The sequence below is a fragment of the Microcaecilia unicolor genome, chromosome 3 (assembly GCF_901765095.1).
Source record: "Microcaecilia unicolor chromosome 3, aMicUni1.1, whole genome shotgun sequence".
Classification (NCBI taxonomy): Eukaryota; Metazoa; Chordata; class Amphibia; order Gymnophiona; family Siphonopidae; genus Microcaecilia; species Microcaecilia unicolor.
Window position 1 is genome coordinate 525,354,877 of NC_044033.1, and position 16,735 is coordinate 525,371,611.

The 16,735-nt window shown below is 43.8% G+C and overlaps 6 non-coding genes across 6 annotated transcripts; all 6 read left to right on the forward strand.

Annotated features, from left to right (window-relative positions):
* Nucleotides 1-4,640: 4,640 nt before the first annotated feature.
* TRNAR-UCU lies at nt 4,641-4,713 on the forward strand. Its single transcript has one exon. It is a non-coding gene; the product is annotated as a tRNA-Arg (tRNA).
* Nucleotides 4,714-5,305: 592 nt separating this feature from the next.
* Nucleotides 5,306-5,378, forward strand: TRNAR-CCU. Its single transcript has one exon. It is a non-coding gene; the product is annotated as a tRNA-Arg (tRNA).
* Nucleotides 5,379-9,711: 4,333 nt separating this feature from the next.
* TRNAR-UCU lies at nt 9,712-9,784 on the forward strand. The gene has a single exon. It is a non-coding gene; the product is annotated as a tRNA-Arg (tRNA).
* Nucleotides 9,785-10,375: 591 nt separating this feature from the next.
* Nucleotides 10,376-10,448, forward strand: TRNAR-CCU. The gene has a single exon. It is a non-coding gene; the product is annotated as a tRNA-Arg (tRNA).
* Nucleotides 10,449-11,912: 1,464 nt separating this feature from the next.
* TRNAR-UCU lies at nt 11,913-11,985 on the forward strand. The gene has a single exon. It is a non-coding gene; the product is annotated as a tRNA-Arg (tRNA).
* Nucleotides 11,986-12,576: 591 nt separating this feature from the next.
* TRNAR-CCU lies at nt 12,577-12,649 on the forward strand. Its single transcript has one exon. It is a non-coding gene; the product is annotated as a tRNA-Arg (tRNA).
* Nucleotides 12,650-16,735: the final 4,086 nt, after the last annotated feature.

Sequence of the window (16,735 nt, forward strand, 5' to 3'; positions counted from 1 at the left end):
GTGAATAGTGGAGTGCCTCAAGGATCGGTGCAGGGGCCGATTCTGTTCAATATATTTGTGAGTGACATTGCCGAAGGGTTAGAAGGTAAAGTTTGCCTATTTGCGGATGATACTAAGATCTGTAACAGAGTGAACACCCCGGAGGGAGTGGAAAACATGAAAAAGGACCTACGGAAGCTAGAAGAATGGTCTAAGGTTTGGCAATTAAAATTCAATGCGAAGAAATGCAAAGTGATGCACTTAGGGAATTGAAATCCATGGGAGACGTATGTGTTAGGTGGGGAGAGTCTGATAGGTACGGACGGGGAGAGGGATCTTGGGGTGATAGTATCTGAGGATTTGAAGGCAACGAAACAGTGTGACAAGGCGGTGGCCGTAGCTAGAAGGTTGTTAGGCTGTATAGAGAGAGGTGTGACCAGCAGAAGAAAGGGGGTGTTGATGCCCCTGTATAAATCGTTGGTGAGGCCCCACCTAGAGTATTGTGTTCAGTTTTGGAGGCCATATCTTGCTAAGAATGTAAAAAGAATTGAAACGGTGCAAAGAAAAGCTACGAGAATGGTAAGGGATTTGCGTTACAAGACGTATGAGGAGAGACTTGCTGACCTGAACACGTATACTCTGGAGGAAAGGAGAAACAGGGGTGTTATGATACAGACGTTCAAATATTTGAAAGGTATTAATCCGCAAATGAACCTTTTCCGGAGATGCAAAGGTGGTAGAACGAGAGGACATGAAATGAGATTGAAGGGGGGCAGACTCAAGAAAAATGTCAGGAAGTATTTTTTCACAGAGAGAGTAGTGGATGCTTGGAATGCCCTCCCGCAGGAGGTGGTGGAAATGAAAACAGTAACGGAATTCAAACATGCGTGGGATAAACATAAAGGAATCCTGTTCAGAAGGAATGGATCCTAAGGAGCTTAGCCGAGATTGGGTGGCAGAGCCGGTGGCGGGAGGCGGGGATAGTGCTGGGCAGACTTATATGGTCTGTGCCCTGAAAAGGACAGGTACAAATCAAGGTAAGGTATACACAAAAAGTAGCACATAAGAGTTTATCTTGTTGAGCAGACTGGATGGACCGTGCAGGTCTTTTTCTGCCATCATCTATTTATTTTGTTACATTTGTACCCCACGCTTTCCCACTCATGGCAGGCTCAATGCAGCAGGCAATGGAGGGTTAAGTGACTTGCCCAGAGTCACAAGGAGCTGCCTGTGCCAGGAATCAAACTCAGTTCCTCAGGACCAAAGTCCACCACCCTAACCACTAGGCCACTATGTTACTATGTATGATGAAGCTAGAAAACTGCACAAAGAATCAATCATAAAGTCACCTCTCTGAGGTGAAAGTAAGAATAAAAATAATAATAAGCCCGTAACAACGGGCTAGTTTTTTGTTTTCTTATGGAAGCTAACCGCCTTTACCACATTCTCCGGCAACGAATTCCAGAGTTTAATTACACGTTGAGTGAAGAAAATTTTTTCCAGAGTTTAAGTACACGTTGAGTGAAGAAAATTTTTCTCCAATTCGTTTTAAATTTACTATTTTGTAACTTCATCACATACCCCCTAGTCCTAGTATTTTTGGAAAGAGTAAACAGACGCTTCACTTCTACCCGTTCCACTCCACTTCAGCCTTTCCTCATAGCGAAGTCATCCCATCCCCTTTATCATTTACGTCGCCCTTCTCTGTACCTTTTCTAATTCCACTCGATGCAAGACTCCTTTGTATGAATGTATATGTCTAAATGCACTGCTGCCATTTGATCTGTTTTTACCTATACATTGTTCGCGTTTATCTCTTCGGTGACTAGCCCTAGATGTTGAAAAGAAATCAAAAAAAAAAAAAACAAAAAAAAAAAAAACAATTATATGCATACATACACTCCCTTTTTTTTTTCTTTGCAATATTCACTTGGCCCACTAGAGGGCAGTGTGGCTCAATATTACTAATTCTCACAGCCTTCAGTACAGAATGACAGGAAAACAGTAAAAACATAACTAAGCAACAACTGGCTCGCTTAAAACTTTACAACCCCAAATTTAAGAGTAAAGTACCAGAAACCAGACTGACACACAGACATACAGAACCTCTGGAAAAAAAAAAAAAAGGAAACCCCAAACCGATCAATCTTAACTGAAAAAAACTGTTTGTTTATCATAGAGAAACCTCCAGAGCAAGACAACCAAAGCTCTTACCTTATGGACAATCCTCTCAATACAAAGCAAAGCTTCCTCTCTGTAGGAAACATAATGATCATGTTAAGATCACAAATTGTGGATTGAGGCTGTATTAGTAGCACCAAAAACCGAATTAAAGAGCACTGGAGACAAGGCAGACCCTTGTGGGACTTCCCAACACAACTCATAAACCGCTAAATAGTCTTCACCTGCATGGACCTCAAAGGTACAATCCTGGAGAAATGATGCAAACCACAGGAGCACCAGACCTTGGATCCCATACCCATACAACCCTTGTAATAAAACTGTGTATTCAGGCTGCTTAATTAACACAATAAAGCAAAGAGGTCAGTTACGTTTTCCTTTATTCAGAGGGATATTTACCATGGCAAAGAAGAAGATATATGGAATCAAACACTGACAATTGGAAGTCAGGTTTCTCCCATGAGCTTCTCGCCAGGCAAAGGGAGAATACAAGATTATATAGACATTAAAAAAAAGCTTATATTATGAAGTCAGCTGATATTCAGTTTAATAGGTCTGCAAAACAAGAATGAAAATAGACTTTGACCATTTGCCAAAACAGATGGGTTTCAAGATAGAAAAACATGTCTTAGGTAATGTTTTCTCAACCACTAATAACAGAAAAAGGACAATTACTGAACTATTTTTATCTACCTAAATCATTCTTTAAGCAGTATGTGAACTGGAAAAGAATACAATTGCCACTAACAACTTTGCCTTGAGAATTTTACTTTTCTTCACAGTGCCCCTTAACTACAAATAAACGTTCCAGTGCCCACTCTGCAGAACACCTTTGGCTGAAATCCTGTGCCCATGCTGACTTCATACATTTCAAATTCTTACTGACATCCTTCCAGTCTGCTCTTTCACTTGCCAAGCAGGACTACTACATGCAGTTGACAAACTCTCTTAGCCCAAGCCCTTGACATCTCTTTGCCACACTGAACTCTCCCCTCAATGTGCCTTCACCTCCAACTCCCCCCTTCACTTTCTCCCAAGAATCTGGCTGAGTACTTTCAAGATAAGATTCACAAGATTAAACTTGAATTCACAATGAAATCACCTCCACCTCTCCTTCTCTTAGTCCATTCTCTCAACACTTCAACTCCTGCATCCTTTTCTGAAATCATTGAAGAGGAAACTGCACATTTTCTTTCTTCCTCTAAGCTAACTACCTGTTCCTCTGATCCTATTCCCACTTGGCTCTCCTAATATCATCCCTTCTATCTGTCATATCCTCAATCTTTCACTTTCCACTGTGTCTGCTCCTGATGCCTTCAAATTTGCCATAGTCAAACCACTCCTCAAAAACCTTAATTGGACCCTACCTGTCCTTCCAACTATCGCCCCATCTCCCTCCTCCCTTTCCTATCCAAGATACTTGAACGTGCTGTTCACCGCTTTTGTCTTGACTTTCTTTCATCTCAAACTATTTTTGATCCACATCAATCTGGCTTTCACCCTCTTCATTCAACTGAAACAGCTTGCTAAACTCTCCAATGACTTGTTCCTGGCCAGATCCAGTGCTAGAAGGAAGTGCCATAGAAAAAGATCAAGTCCCCCTACTGTTCAGACCAGGGCAATATGTCCTCCGAAGAGAGGCGCATAGACAACAGCAAAGCATCATTCGGTGCCTTTTACGTAAGGAAGTGCATCTACACAATGCGAGTGGTGCAAACATGCAAAGTTTCTCAGAGCAACTGGTTGTTGGTGGATCAGTACATTTCAAGGTCTACAATGGATTGATCACAGAATGGGATAAATTGAGATCCTAGACGTTTCCCTTCTTTAAAAAGGCGTTTATTTCCCACAATCTCTTCCCATGGCTAAATTTCACATTGAACTGGATCTTAAGTTTGGTATAGCTTAGGTCAAGATAGGGTTGAGTAGAAAAACTTGATCTATTTTTGAACCATGAAATTCAATCTTTCTATCCTTTCCTGACTTTAACACTGCTCTGGCCCAATGGCACCATAGCAAACATTATTGTAGACTGCATCTTGAATAGCAAATTGGCTGTCAATTGAAGGTTCCTTGAGCCCTCTGATTAGAACGTGAACTCTTGATTCACTGTGTCTTTGTCTTGTGGCAGCTGTACACACAGAACCTCCTTTACTACACTGGCAAAACATTTGTGTTGTGAGAGTCCAACTCCTGTGTGAGCATACAGATAGAAAGCGGTATCAAGGAATACTGTAATCTACTACGGAGTCTGGAGAACTAGAGGAACTGTTGCTGAGATCAGGCACACGGCATTCTGGGACTTTACTGAGCAGCACATCAGTAACAGGAATGGTGGAGATAAAGCCCTCAGTGAAGAAGTAAGAGAATCAGAAGAGCCAAAATGAGTGTGCTTGCAGGGGAGGGGAGGGTTCGGTTTGGTTCGGTTCGGTTCCTTAACCCTTGTCAGGGATGTTGACCCCAAAAGGCTTGTCATCCTCACCCCAGTGGCCTAATGGATAAGGTACTGGCCTTCTAAGCCTGGGATTGTGGGTTCAAGTCCCATCTGGGGTGTGTCCTATGACAAGCTTTCTTTTCTGCAATTCGATTTAAACCAGCCTCCCTCTCTGCCACACAAGGACATCAAGGAGGCAGAGTGGCACCAATTAAGCCCTTCGCACTGAAGGTGAGGCCCAAGTTAAAGGAGTGTAGGCTAAATATAATAGAAAGCAGACACCAATTCAATGGCCAAAAGTGCGCATTCAACAGCACAGTCTCAGGAACTACTGCAGAAGTTTTGCAGCCCAACTGCATATTGCTCCCAGCATTCTCCAAGGTGAGTCCCAGGTTCATCCAGATCCAGTCGGGTTTCTGCTCCTGCCACCCTGCGCTCCGCTTGGCAACCTTGAGTTGCTGCGCCATTAATTTACCTTTGTAAAGGATGATTCAATGGGCGGTCTAAGATGTTTGTGGAATATAGAGTTATTTCATGTTTCTTTGAATGCCTCATTCTGCGGTAAAACCCCCAGCTTCTCTTCTTGAAGCCAAGGAAAGCCGCCTGACACCTCCTCAGTGATGTTGAAGTCGCAGGAGAGTTCTCATCCGGTTTGAGATAATGGATTTATCTCCTTCCCTGTAGCTCAAATAAGAGCCCCCTGACTTTACAGCTCCAGTGGCCTAATGGATAAGGCACTGACCTCCTAAGCCAGGGATTGTGGGTTCAAGCCCCACCTGGGGTGCTCTTTATAGGTCTTTGTTTATTGAAACCCTTCCATACTATTCCCCTTCTCCTGAATAAAACAGGTTCTTACAGGCAGAAAATGGTCTTATTTATTTATTTATTGCATTTGTATCCCACATTTTCCCACCTTTTTGCGGGCTCAGTGTGGCTTACAATACATTATGAATGATGGAAATACATTTTGTTACAATTCGGTTATGGATTACATTGTGAAGAGTTATACGAGACAAAATAAAAATCAAAGTAACGTTAAGGAATATATCAATGGAAAAGAACGTTGAAACATTGGAAGGAAACAACGAGGAGCCATGGGGCAATATATCATGACAGAAAACATATGATATACATTTTTTTTTTTTTTGTGAGTAGAGGTATATGTGTGGTGAGGTTTCAGGATAGAAAATTCATAGTGGATGTGTTGATGTATTACTGAACAGTGAGTGTGGATTTATGTGTTTTGGTTCTTTCCGTAAATTTTCTCAAAAAGATGTGTTTTCAATAATTTGCGGAAGTTGGTTTGTTCGCAGATCGTTTTCAGGCCACGTGGCAGCGCGTTCCAGTCCTGTGTGCTCATGTAAGAAAAGGTTGACGCGTGCAGCGCCTTGTATTTCAGGCCCTTGCAGTTAGGGAAGTGGAGGTTGAGGAAAGTTCTGGATGATTTTTTTAGCGTTTCTGGGTGGTAAGTCGATTAACTCAGACATGTAGGCTGGAGCTTCTCCGTGAATAATTTTGTGGACTAGTGTGCATACTTTAAAAGTAATGCGTACCTTGAGTGGGAGCCAGTGTAGCTTCTCTCGTAATGGTTTAGCACTTTCATATTTTGGTTTTCCGAATATGAGTCTGGCTGCTGTATTCTGGGCTGTTTGAAGTTTCCTCAGTATTTGCTCTTTGCAGCCTGCGTACAGTGAGTTGCAGTAGTCCAGATGGCTGAGTACGAGGGATTGCACTAGGCTGCGGAAGACGGATCTTGGGAAGAATGGTCTTATTCTTTTCAGTTTCCACATGCAGTAGAACATTTTTTTTGTTGTGTTGTTTGCATGGGTTTCGAGTATTAGGTGGCGGTCGATGGTAACTCCAAGGATTTTTAGTGTTTCTGAGATTGGAAGGTTTAGTTTTGGTGTATTTATAGCGGTGAATTCCTTTGTGTTGTATTGGGAAGTAAGTATCAGGCACTGAGTTTTTTCTGCATTTAATTTCAGACGAAATGCGTCTGCCCAGGTGTTCATGATGTGTAGACTTTGGTTGATTTCATTGGAGATTTCTTTGATGTCTTGTTTGAAAGGGATGTATATTGTTACATCATCGGCATATATATATGGGTTGAGGTTATGGTTTGATAGGAGTTTTGCCAAGGGGATCATCATTAAGTTGAAGATGGTTGGTGAGAGAGGTGATCCTTGTGGTACTCCACATTCAGGTGTCCATGCGGCAGACGTGGCTGACTTTGATGTGACTTGGTATGAACGCATGGTTAGGAACCCCTTGAACCAGTTTAGGACGTTTCCTCCAATGCCAAAATAATCAAGTGTGTGTAATAGGATTCCGTGGTCAACCATGTCAAAGGCACTTGACATGTCAAATTGTAGGAGGAGTATGTTGTTGCTGGTTGCAATCATTTGTTTAAATTTAGTCATGAGGGTAATTAATACTGTTTCTGTACTATGATTAGATCGGAATCCTGATTGGGCATCATGTAGTATTGAGTGTTTATTTAGATAGTTGGTGAGTTGTTTAGTTACAATTCCTTCGGTTATTTTGGTTGTTAGTGGTATGGATGCTACTGGTCTGTAGTTAGTTATTTCTCTTGCGCTTTTCTTTGTGTCTTTGGGTATTGGGGTGAGTAAAATTTGTCCTTTTTCTTTTGGGAAAAGTCCATTTAGTAGCATGAAGTTTATGTGGTTCGTTAGGTCTGATATGAATTGTTGAGGAGCTGATTTCATGAGGTTGTTTGGGCATATGTCTAGTTTGCAGTTGGATTTGGCATATCTTTTAAGTGTATCAGAGATGAGGTCTTCTGATAGTAGTTCGAATTCGGTCCAGGTTCTGTCTGCTGGATATATGCCATCTTCTGGGTCTAGACAGTCTAGGAGTGAGGCCTATTCGATTTGGCTGGAAGGTATTTTAAGTCATAACTGTATAATTTTCTCCTTGAAGTATTTCGCAAGGCTGTCAACGTCTGGTATATCTTTGCTGTTGTTTGTAACTGGTGTGGTGTCTAACAGTTTGTTCACAAGGTGGAAGAGTTTATGTGTGTCTTTGTAGTTTGGTCCTATTATTGTCTTGTAGTGTAGTCTTTTAGTCTGTTTTATGGTATATTTGTATTTCCTCCGAAGTAGTTTCCAGGCATTTCTTGTTTGTTCATCTCTTTTTTTATTCCATGCACGTTCTAGTTTTCTGACTTGTGTTTTAAGCTTTTTCAGCTCTTCGGTGAACCATGGGTTTGATTTTTTTCTGTGTGATGTTCTGGTTTGGATTGGGGCGATTTTGTCTAATGTTGTTGTACATAGATCGTCCCATTCTTGGAGGAATTGGATGGTGTCAGCAGTGGTTGACCATTCGTTCTGGTAGATCTGTTGCCAAAATGTTGTGGGGTTTATTTTTCCTCTCGTGGTGTATGTAGTTCGCTGGTGTTTATTGATTGTGTTCATGTGTGTTTTTTCCCAGTAGAGGGAGACATTTGCTTTCTGGTGATCTGACCATAATATAGGTGTCCATCTTGTGTTGGTGAGTGTGATAGCTGAGTCGGATCCAATTTGTGTGTTATAATGTCCAGTGTATGTCCTTTTTCGTGTGTTGGTTGCGTGTTGGGTACATGTAGATCCTAGAGTTTTAGGAATTCTTTGAATTCTCGTGTGCCTGTTGAGGTGTCATCTTCAAGGTGTAGGTTAATGTCTCCTATTAAAAGGATGTTTGTGGCAGATACACACGTGTTCGAGATGAAGTCCATGAGTTGTGTTTGATCCTCCCACCCCTCTCCCCTTGGAATATCCAGGATTCTCTCTTCTGCACTGCTTCAATACTCCCTCTTCCTCCTCTCTCTCCCCTTTTCGCATGTGGATGAGCACATGATGAATGCTTATCACTCCTGTGATGATCTCTGTTTGCTACCGATGCTCTTTAACCTTGAAAGAAAGACCAGGAGTAAGGAGTTCCTTTCCTCAGAGCAGAAATACCCTTCTATCCACACCTGGATCCCTCGGGATCAGCTTCTTATAGTGAAATGCCAGAAGCGCCATTACCGGGACTTTACCCTGCGGACCTCTGCATCCACAACAGAAACTCAGCGACAGGGAACGTACGTTTACTCCCTTCCCAGCTCCCAACACTAGAATTTGCTCAGGGTCTTATCCAGGAACTATAGCATATGGCCAGTGCTAGAAGGAAGTGCCATAGAAAAAGCTCAAGTCCCCCTACTGTTCAGACCAGGGCAATATGTCCTCCGAAAAGAGGCGCATAGGCAATAGCAAAGCATCATTCGGTGCCTTATACGTAAGGAAGTGCATCTACACAATGCGAGTGGTGCAAACATGCAAAGTTTCTCAGAGCAACTGGTTGTTGGTGGATCAGTACATTTCAAGGTCTACAATGGATTGATCACAGAATGGGATAAATTGAGATCCTAGACGTTTCCCTTGTTTGAAAAGGAGTTTATTTCCCCCAATCTGTTCCCATGGCTAAATTTCACATTGAACCGGATCTTAAGTTTGGTATAGCTTAGGTGAAGATAGGGTTGAGTAGAAAACCTTGATCTATTTTTGAACCATGAAATTCAATCTTTCTATCCTTTCCTGACTTTAACACTGCTCTGGCCCAATGGCACCATAGCAAACATGACTGTAGACTGCAACTTGAATAGCAAATTGGCTGTCAATTGAAGGTTCCCTGAGCCCTCTGATCAGTACGTGAACTTTTGATTCACTGTGTCTTTGTCTTGTGGCAAGCTGTACACACATCTGTAACTTTTTCTTCTTGTGCCTATCTGTATTCTTGTCATTGAGCTCGTTCCATGCGCAGAACCTCCTTTACTACACTGGCAAAACATTTGTGTTGTGAGAGTCCAACTCCTGTGTGAGCCTACAGATAGAAAGGGGTATCAAGGAATACTGTAATCTACTACGGAGTCTGGAGAACTAGAGGAACTGTTGCTGAGATCAGGCACACGGCATTCTGGGACTTTACTGAGCAGCACATCAGTAACAGGAATGGCGGAGATAAAGCCCTCAGTGAAGAAGTAAGAGAATCAGAAGAGCCAAAATGAGTGTGCTTGCAGGGGAGGGGAGGGTTCCTTAACCCTTGTCAGGGATGTTGACCACAAAAGGCTTGTCATCCTCACCCCAGTGGCCTAATGGATAAGGTACTGGCCTTCTAAGCCTGGGATTGTGGGTTCAAGTCCCATCTGGGGTGTGTCCTATGACAAGCTTTCTTTTCTGCAATTCGATTTAAACCAGCCTCCCTCTCTGCCACACAAGGACATCAAGGAGGCAGAGTGGCACCAATTAAGCCCTTCGCACTGAAGGTGAGGCCCAAGTTAAAGGAGTGTAGGCTAAATATAATAGAAAGCAGACACCAATTCAATGGCCAAAAGTGCGCATTCAACAGCACAGTCTCAGGAACTACTGCAGAAGTTTTGCAGCCCAACTGCATATTGCTCCCAGCATTCTCCAAGGTGAGTCCCAGGTTCATCCAGATCCAGTCGGGTTTCTGCTCCTGCCACCCTGCGCTCCCCTTGGGGACCTTGAGTTGCTGCGCCATTATTTACCTTTGTAAAGGATGATTCAATGGGCGGTCTAAGATGTTTGTGGAATATAGAGTTATTTCATGTTTCTTTGAATGCCTCATTCTGCGGTAAAACCCCCAGCTTCTCTTCTTGAAGCCAAGGAAAGCCGCCTGACACCTCCTCAGTGATGTTGAAGTCGCAGGAGAGTTCTCATCCGGTTTGAGATAATGGATTTATCTCCTTCCCTGTAGCTCAAATAAAAGCCCCCTGACTTTACAGCTCCAGTGGCCTAATGGATAAGGCACTGGCCTCCTAAGCCAGGGATTGTGGGTTCAAGTCCCACCTGGGGTGCTCTTTATAGGTCTTTGTTTATTGAAACCCTTCCATACTATTCCCCTTCTCCTCAATAAAACAGGTTCTTACAGGCAGAAAATGGTCTTCTGATCCTCCCACCCCTCTCCCCTTGGAATATCCAGGATTCTCTCTTCTGCACTGCTTCAATACTCCCTCTTCCTCCTCTCTCTCCCCTTTTCGCATGTGGATGAGCACATGATGAATGCTTATCACTCCTGTGATGATCTCTGTTTGCTACCGATGCTCTTTAACCTTGAAAGAAAGACCAGGAGTAAGGAGTTCCTTTCCTCAGAGCAGAAATACCCTTCTATCCACACCTGGATCCCTCGGGATCAGCTTCTTATAGTGAAATGCCAGAAGCGCCATTACCGGGACTTTACCCTGCGGACCTCTGCATCCACAACAGAAACTCAGCGACAGGGAACGTACGTTTACTCCCTTCCCAGCTCCCAACACTAGAATTTGCTCAGGGTCTTAGCCAGGAACTATAGCATATGGCCAGTGCTAGAAGGAAGTGCCATAGAAAAAGCTCAAGTCCCCCTACTGTTCAGACCAGGGCAATATGTCCTCCGAAAAGAGGCGCATAGGCAATAGCAAAGCATCATTCGGTGCCTTATACGTAAGGAAGTGCATCTACACAATGCGAGTGGTGCAAACATGCAAAGTTTCTCAGAGCAACTGGTTGTTGGTGGATCAGTACATTTCAAGGTCTACAATGGATTGATCACAGAATGGGATAAATTGAGATCCTAGACGTTTCCCTTGTTTGAAAAGGAGTTTATTTCCCCCAATCTGTTCCCATGGCTAAATTTCACATTGAACCGGATCTTAAGTTTGGTATAGCTTAGGTGAAGATAGGGTTGAGTAGAAAACCTTGATCTATTTTTGAACCATGAAATTCAATCTTTCTATCCTTTCCTGACTTTAACACTGCTCTGGCCCAATGGCACCATAGCAAACATGACTGTAGACTGCAACTTGAATAGCAAATTGGCTGTCAATTGAAGGTTCCCTGAGCCCTCTGATCAGTACGTGAACTTTTGATTCACTGTGTCTTTGTCTTGTGGCAAGCTGTACACACATCTGTAACTTTTTCTTCTTGTGCCTATCTGTATTCTTGTCATTGAGCTCGTTCCATGCGCAGAACCTCCTTTACTACACTGGCAAAACATTTGTGTTGTGAGAGTCCAACTCCTGTGTGAGCCTACAGATAGAAAGGGGTATCAAGGAATACTGTAATCTACTACGGAGTCTGGAGAACTAGAGGAACTGTTGCTGAGATCAGGCACACGGCATTCTGGGACTTTACTGAGCAGCACATCAGTAACAGGAATGGCGGAGATAAAGCCCTCAGTGAAGAAGTAAGAGAATCAGAAGAGCCAAAATGAGTGTGCTTGCAGGGGAGGGGAGGGTTCCTTAACCCTTGTCAGGGATGTTGACCACAAAAGGTTTGTCATCCTCACCCCAGTGGCCTAATGGATAAGGTACTGGCCTTCTAAGCCTGGGATTGTGGGTTCAAGTCCCATCTGGGGTGTGTCCTATGACAAGCTTTCTTTTCTGCAATTCGATTTAAACCAGCCTCCCTCTCTGCCACACAAGGACATCAAGGAGGCAGAGTGGCACCAATTAAGCCCTTCGCACTGAAGGTGAGGCCCAAGTTAAAGGAGTGTAGGCTAAATATAATAGAAAGCAGACACCAATTCAATGGCCAAAAGTGCGCATTCAACAGCACAGTCTCAGGAACTACTGCAGAAGTTTTGCAGCCCAACTGCATATTGCTCCCAGCATTCTCCAAGGTGAGTCCCAGGTTCATCCAGATCCAGTCGGGTTTCTGCTCCTGCCACCCTGCGCTCCGCTTGGCAACCTTGAGTTGCTGCGCCATTATTTACCTTTGTAAAGGATGATTCAATGGGCGGTCTAAGATGTTTGTGGAATATAGAGTTATTTCATGTTTCTTTGAATGCCTCATTCTGCGGTAAAACCCCCAGCTTCTCTTCTTGAAGCCAAGGAAAGCCGCCTGACACCTCCTCAGTGATGTTGAAGTCGCAGGAGAGTTCTCATCCGGTTTGAGATAATGGATTTATCTCCTTCCCTGTAGCTCAAATAAAAGCCCCCTGACTTTACAGCTCCAGTGGCCTAATGGATAAGGCACTGGCCTCCTAAGCCAGGGATTGTGGGTTCAAGTCCCACCTGGGGTGCTCTTTATAGGTCTTTGTTTATTGAAACCCTTCCATACTATTCCCCTTCTCCTCAATAAAACAGGTTCTTACAGGCAGAAAATGGTCTTCTGATCCTCCCACCCCTCTCCCCTTGGAATATCCAGCATTCTCTCTTCTGCACTGCTTCAATAAGTACATAAGTACATAAGTAGTGCCATACTGGGAAAGACCAAAGGTCCATCTAGCCCAGCATCCTGTCACCGACAGTGGCCAATCCAGGTCAAGGGCACCTGGCACGCTCCCCAAACGTAAAAACATTCCAGACAAGTTATACCTAAAAATGCGGAATTTTTCCAAGTCCATTTAATAGCGGTCTATGGACTTGTCCTTTAGGAATCTATCTAACCCCTTTTTAAACTCCGTCAAGCTAACCGCCCGTACCACGTTCTCCGGCAACGAATTCCAGAGTCTAATTACACGTTGGGTGAAGAAAAATTTTCTCCGATTCGTTTTAAATTTACCACACTGTAGCTTCAACTCATGCCCTCTAGTCCTATTATTTTTGGATAGCGTGAACAGTCGCTTCACATCCACCCGATCCATTCCACTCATTATTTTATACACTTCTATCATATCTCCCCTCAGCCGTCTCTTCTCCAAGCTGAAAGGCCCTAGCCTTCTCAGCCTCTCTTCATAGGAAAGTCGTCCCATCCCCATTATCATTTTCGTCGCCCTTCGCTGTACCTTTTCCAATTCTACTATATCTTTTTTGAGATACGGAGACCAGTACTGAACACAATACTCCAGGTGCGGTCGCACCATGGAGCGATACAACGGCATTATAACATCCGCACACCTGGACTCCATACCCTTCCTAATAACACCCAACATTCTATTTGCTTTCCTAGCCGCAGCAGCACACTGAGCAGAAGGTTTCAGCGTATCATCGACGACGACACCCAGATCCCTTTCTTGATCCGTAACTCCTAACGCGGAACCTTGCAAGACGTAGCTATAATTCGGGTTCCTCTTACCCACATGCATCACTTTGCACTTGTCAACATTGAACTTCATCTGCCACTTGCACGCCCATTCTCCCAGTCTCGCAAGGTCCTCCTGTAATCGTTCACATTCCTCCTGCGACTTGACGACCCTGAATAATTTTGTGTCATCGGCGAATTTAATTACCTCACTAGTTATTCCCATCTCTAGGTCATTTATAAATACATTAAAAAGCAACGGACCCAGCACAGACCCCTGCGGGACCCCACTAACTACCCTCCTCCACTGAGAATACTGGCCACGCAATCCTACTCTCTGCTTCCTATCTTTCAACCAGTTCTTAATCCATAATAATACCCTACCTCCGATTCCATGACTCTGCAATTTCTTCAGGAGTCTTTCGTGCGGCACTTTGTCAAACGCCTTCTGAAAATCCAGATATACAATATCAACCGGCTCCCCATTGTCCACATGTTTGCTTACCCCCTCAAAAAAATGCATTAGATTGGTGAGGCAAGACTTCCCTTCACTAAATCCGTGCTGACTTTGTCTCATCAGTCCATGTTTTTGTATATGCTCTGCAATTTTATTCTTAATAATAGCCTCCACCATCTTGCCCGGCACCGACGTCAGACTCACCGGTCTATAATTTCCCGGATCTCCTCTGGAACCTTTCTTAAAAATCGGAGTAACATTGGCTACCCTCCAGTCTTCCGGTATTACACTCGATTTTAGGGACAGATTGCATATTTCTAACAGTAGCTCCGCAAGTTCATTTTTTAGTTCTATTAATACTCTGGGATGAATACCATCAGGTCCCGGTGATTTACTACTCTTCAGCTTGCTGAACTGACCCATTACATCCTCCAAGGTTACAGAGAATTTGTTAGTTTCTCCGACTCCCCCGCTTCAAATATTCTTTCCGGCACCGGTGTCCCCCCCAAATCCTCCTCGGTGAAGACCGAAGCAAAGAATTCATTTAATTTCTCCGCTACGGCTTTGTCCTCCTTGATCGCCCCTTTAACACCATTTTCGTCCAGCGGCCCAACTGACTCTTTGGCCGGTTTCCTGCTTTTAATGTATCTAAAAAAGTTTTTACTATGTATTTTTGCTTCCAACGCTAATTTCTTCTCAAGTCCTTTTTTGCCCTCCTTATCTCCGCTTTGCATTTGGCTTGGCATTCCTTATGATCTATCCTGTTACTTTCAGTTGGTTCTCTTCTCCACTTTCTGAAGGATTGTTTTTTGGCTCTAATGATTTCCTTTATCTTACTGTTTAGCCACGCCGGCTGACGTTTAGTCTTTTTTCCCTTTTTTCTAATACGTGGAATATATTTGTCCTGAACCTCCAGGATGGTGTTTTTAAACAGCATCCACGCCTGATGCAAGTTTTTTACTCTGCGAGCTGCTCCTTTCAGTCTTTTTTTCACCATTTTTCTCATTTTGTCGTAATCACCTTTTCTATAGTTAAACGCTAGCGTACTTGATTTCCTAGTTTCACTTCCTTCAATGCCAATATCAAAACCGATCATATTATGATCACTGTTATCAAGCGGCCCTCGTATCGTTACCCCCTGCACTAGATCATGAGCACCACTAAGGACTAAGTCTAGTATTTTTCCTTCTCTTGTCGGCTCCTGAACTAGCTGTTCCATGAAGCTGTCCTTGATTTCATCAAGAAATCTTATGTCCCTTGCGTGTACAGATGTTACATTACCCCAGTCTATATGCGGGTAATTGAAATCCCCCATTATTATTGTGTTGCCCAGTTTGTTTGCGTCCCTGATTTCCTTTAACATTTCCGCATCCGTCTGTTCGTCCTGGCCAGGCGGACGGTAGTACACTCCTATCACTATCCTTTTCCCCTTTGCACATGGAATTTCAATCCACAGTGATTCCAAGGAGTGTTTTGCTTCCTGCAGAATTTTCAATCTATTTGATTCAAGGCTCTCGTTAATATACCATGCTACCCCTCCACCAATCCGATTCACCCTATCACTACGATATAATTTGTACCCCGGTATGACAGTGTCCCACTGGTTATCCTCCTTCCACCAGGTCTCAGAGATGCCTATTATATCTAATTTTTCATTTAGTGCAATATATTCTAACTCCCCCATCTTATTTCTTAGGCTCCTGGCATTCGCATATAGACATTTCAAACTATGTTTGTTGTTCCTAAGTACATCATGCTTAGTACTTGACAGTATTAATTGGCAATCTTTTGTCTGATTTTTATTGTTATTTAAAGATACCCGATCTACTACAATCTCTTTTGCAACCTCACTATCAGGATACTCTATCTTCCCTGTTATGGTGATATCTTTGAAAGATACCTTATCCCGAACCATGCTCTTTTGAGCGACTGTCGGCCTTCCCCCCATTTCTAGTTTAAAAGCTGCTCTATCTCCTTCTTAAACGCCGATGCCAGCAGCCTGGTCCCACTCTGGTTAAGATGGAGCCCATCCTTTCGGAATAGGCTCCCCCTTCCCCAGAATGTTGCCCAGTTCCTAACAAATCTAAAGCCCTCCTCCCTGCACCATCGTCTCATCCACGCATTGAGACTCTGGAGCTCTGCCTGTCTCTTGGGCCCTGCGCGTGGCACAGGTAGCATTTTCTGAAATGCTACCTGGAGGATCTGGATTTCAGCTTTCTACCTAAGAGCCTAAATTTTGCTTCCAGAACCTCTCTCCCACATTTTCCTATGTCATTGGTACCCACATGTACCAAGACAGCGGACTCCTCCCCAGCACTATCTAGAATCCTATCTAGGTGACACGTGAGATCCGCCACCTTCGCACCAGGCAGGCAAGTCACCAGGCGATCCTCACGTCCACCAGCCACCCAGCTATCTATATGCCTAATGATCGAATCACCAAGTACAACAGCTGTCCTAACCTTTCCCTCCCGGGCAACATTTGGAGATATATCCTCGGTGCGAAAGGATAATACATCCCCTGGTGGGCAGGTCCTGGCTACAGGAGTACTTCCTACTTCACCAGGGTGATGCTCTCCTTCTAGGAGACCTCCCTCCTCCAAGGTAGCACAGGGGCTACCTGACTGGAGGTGGGACTTCTCTACAACATCCCTGTAGGTCTCCTCTATGTACCTCTCTGTCTCCCTC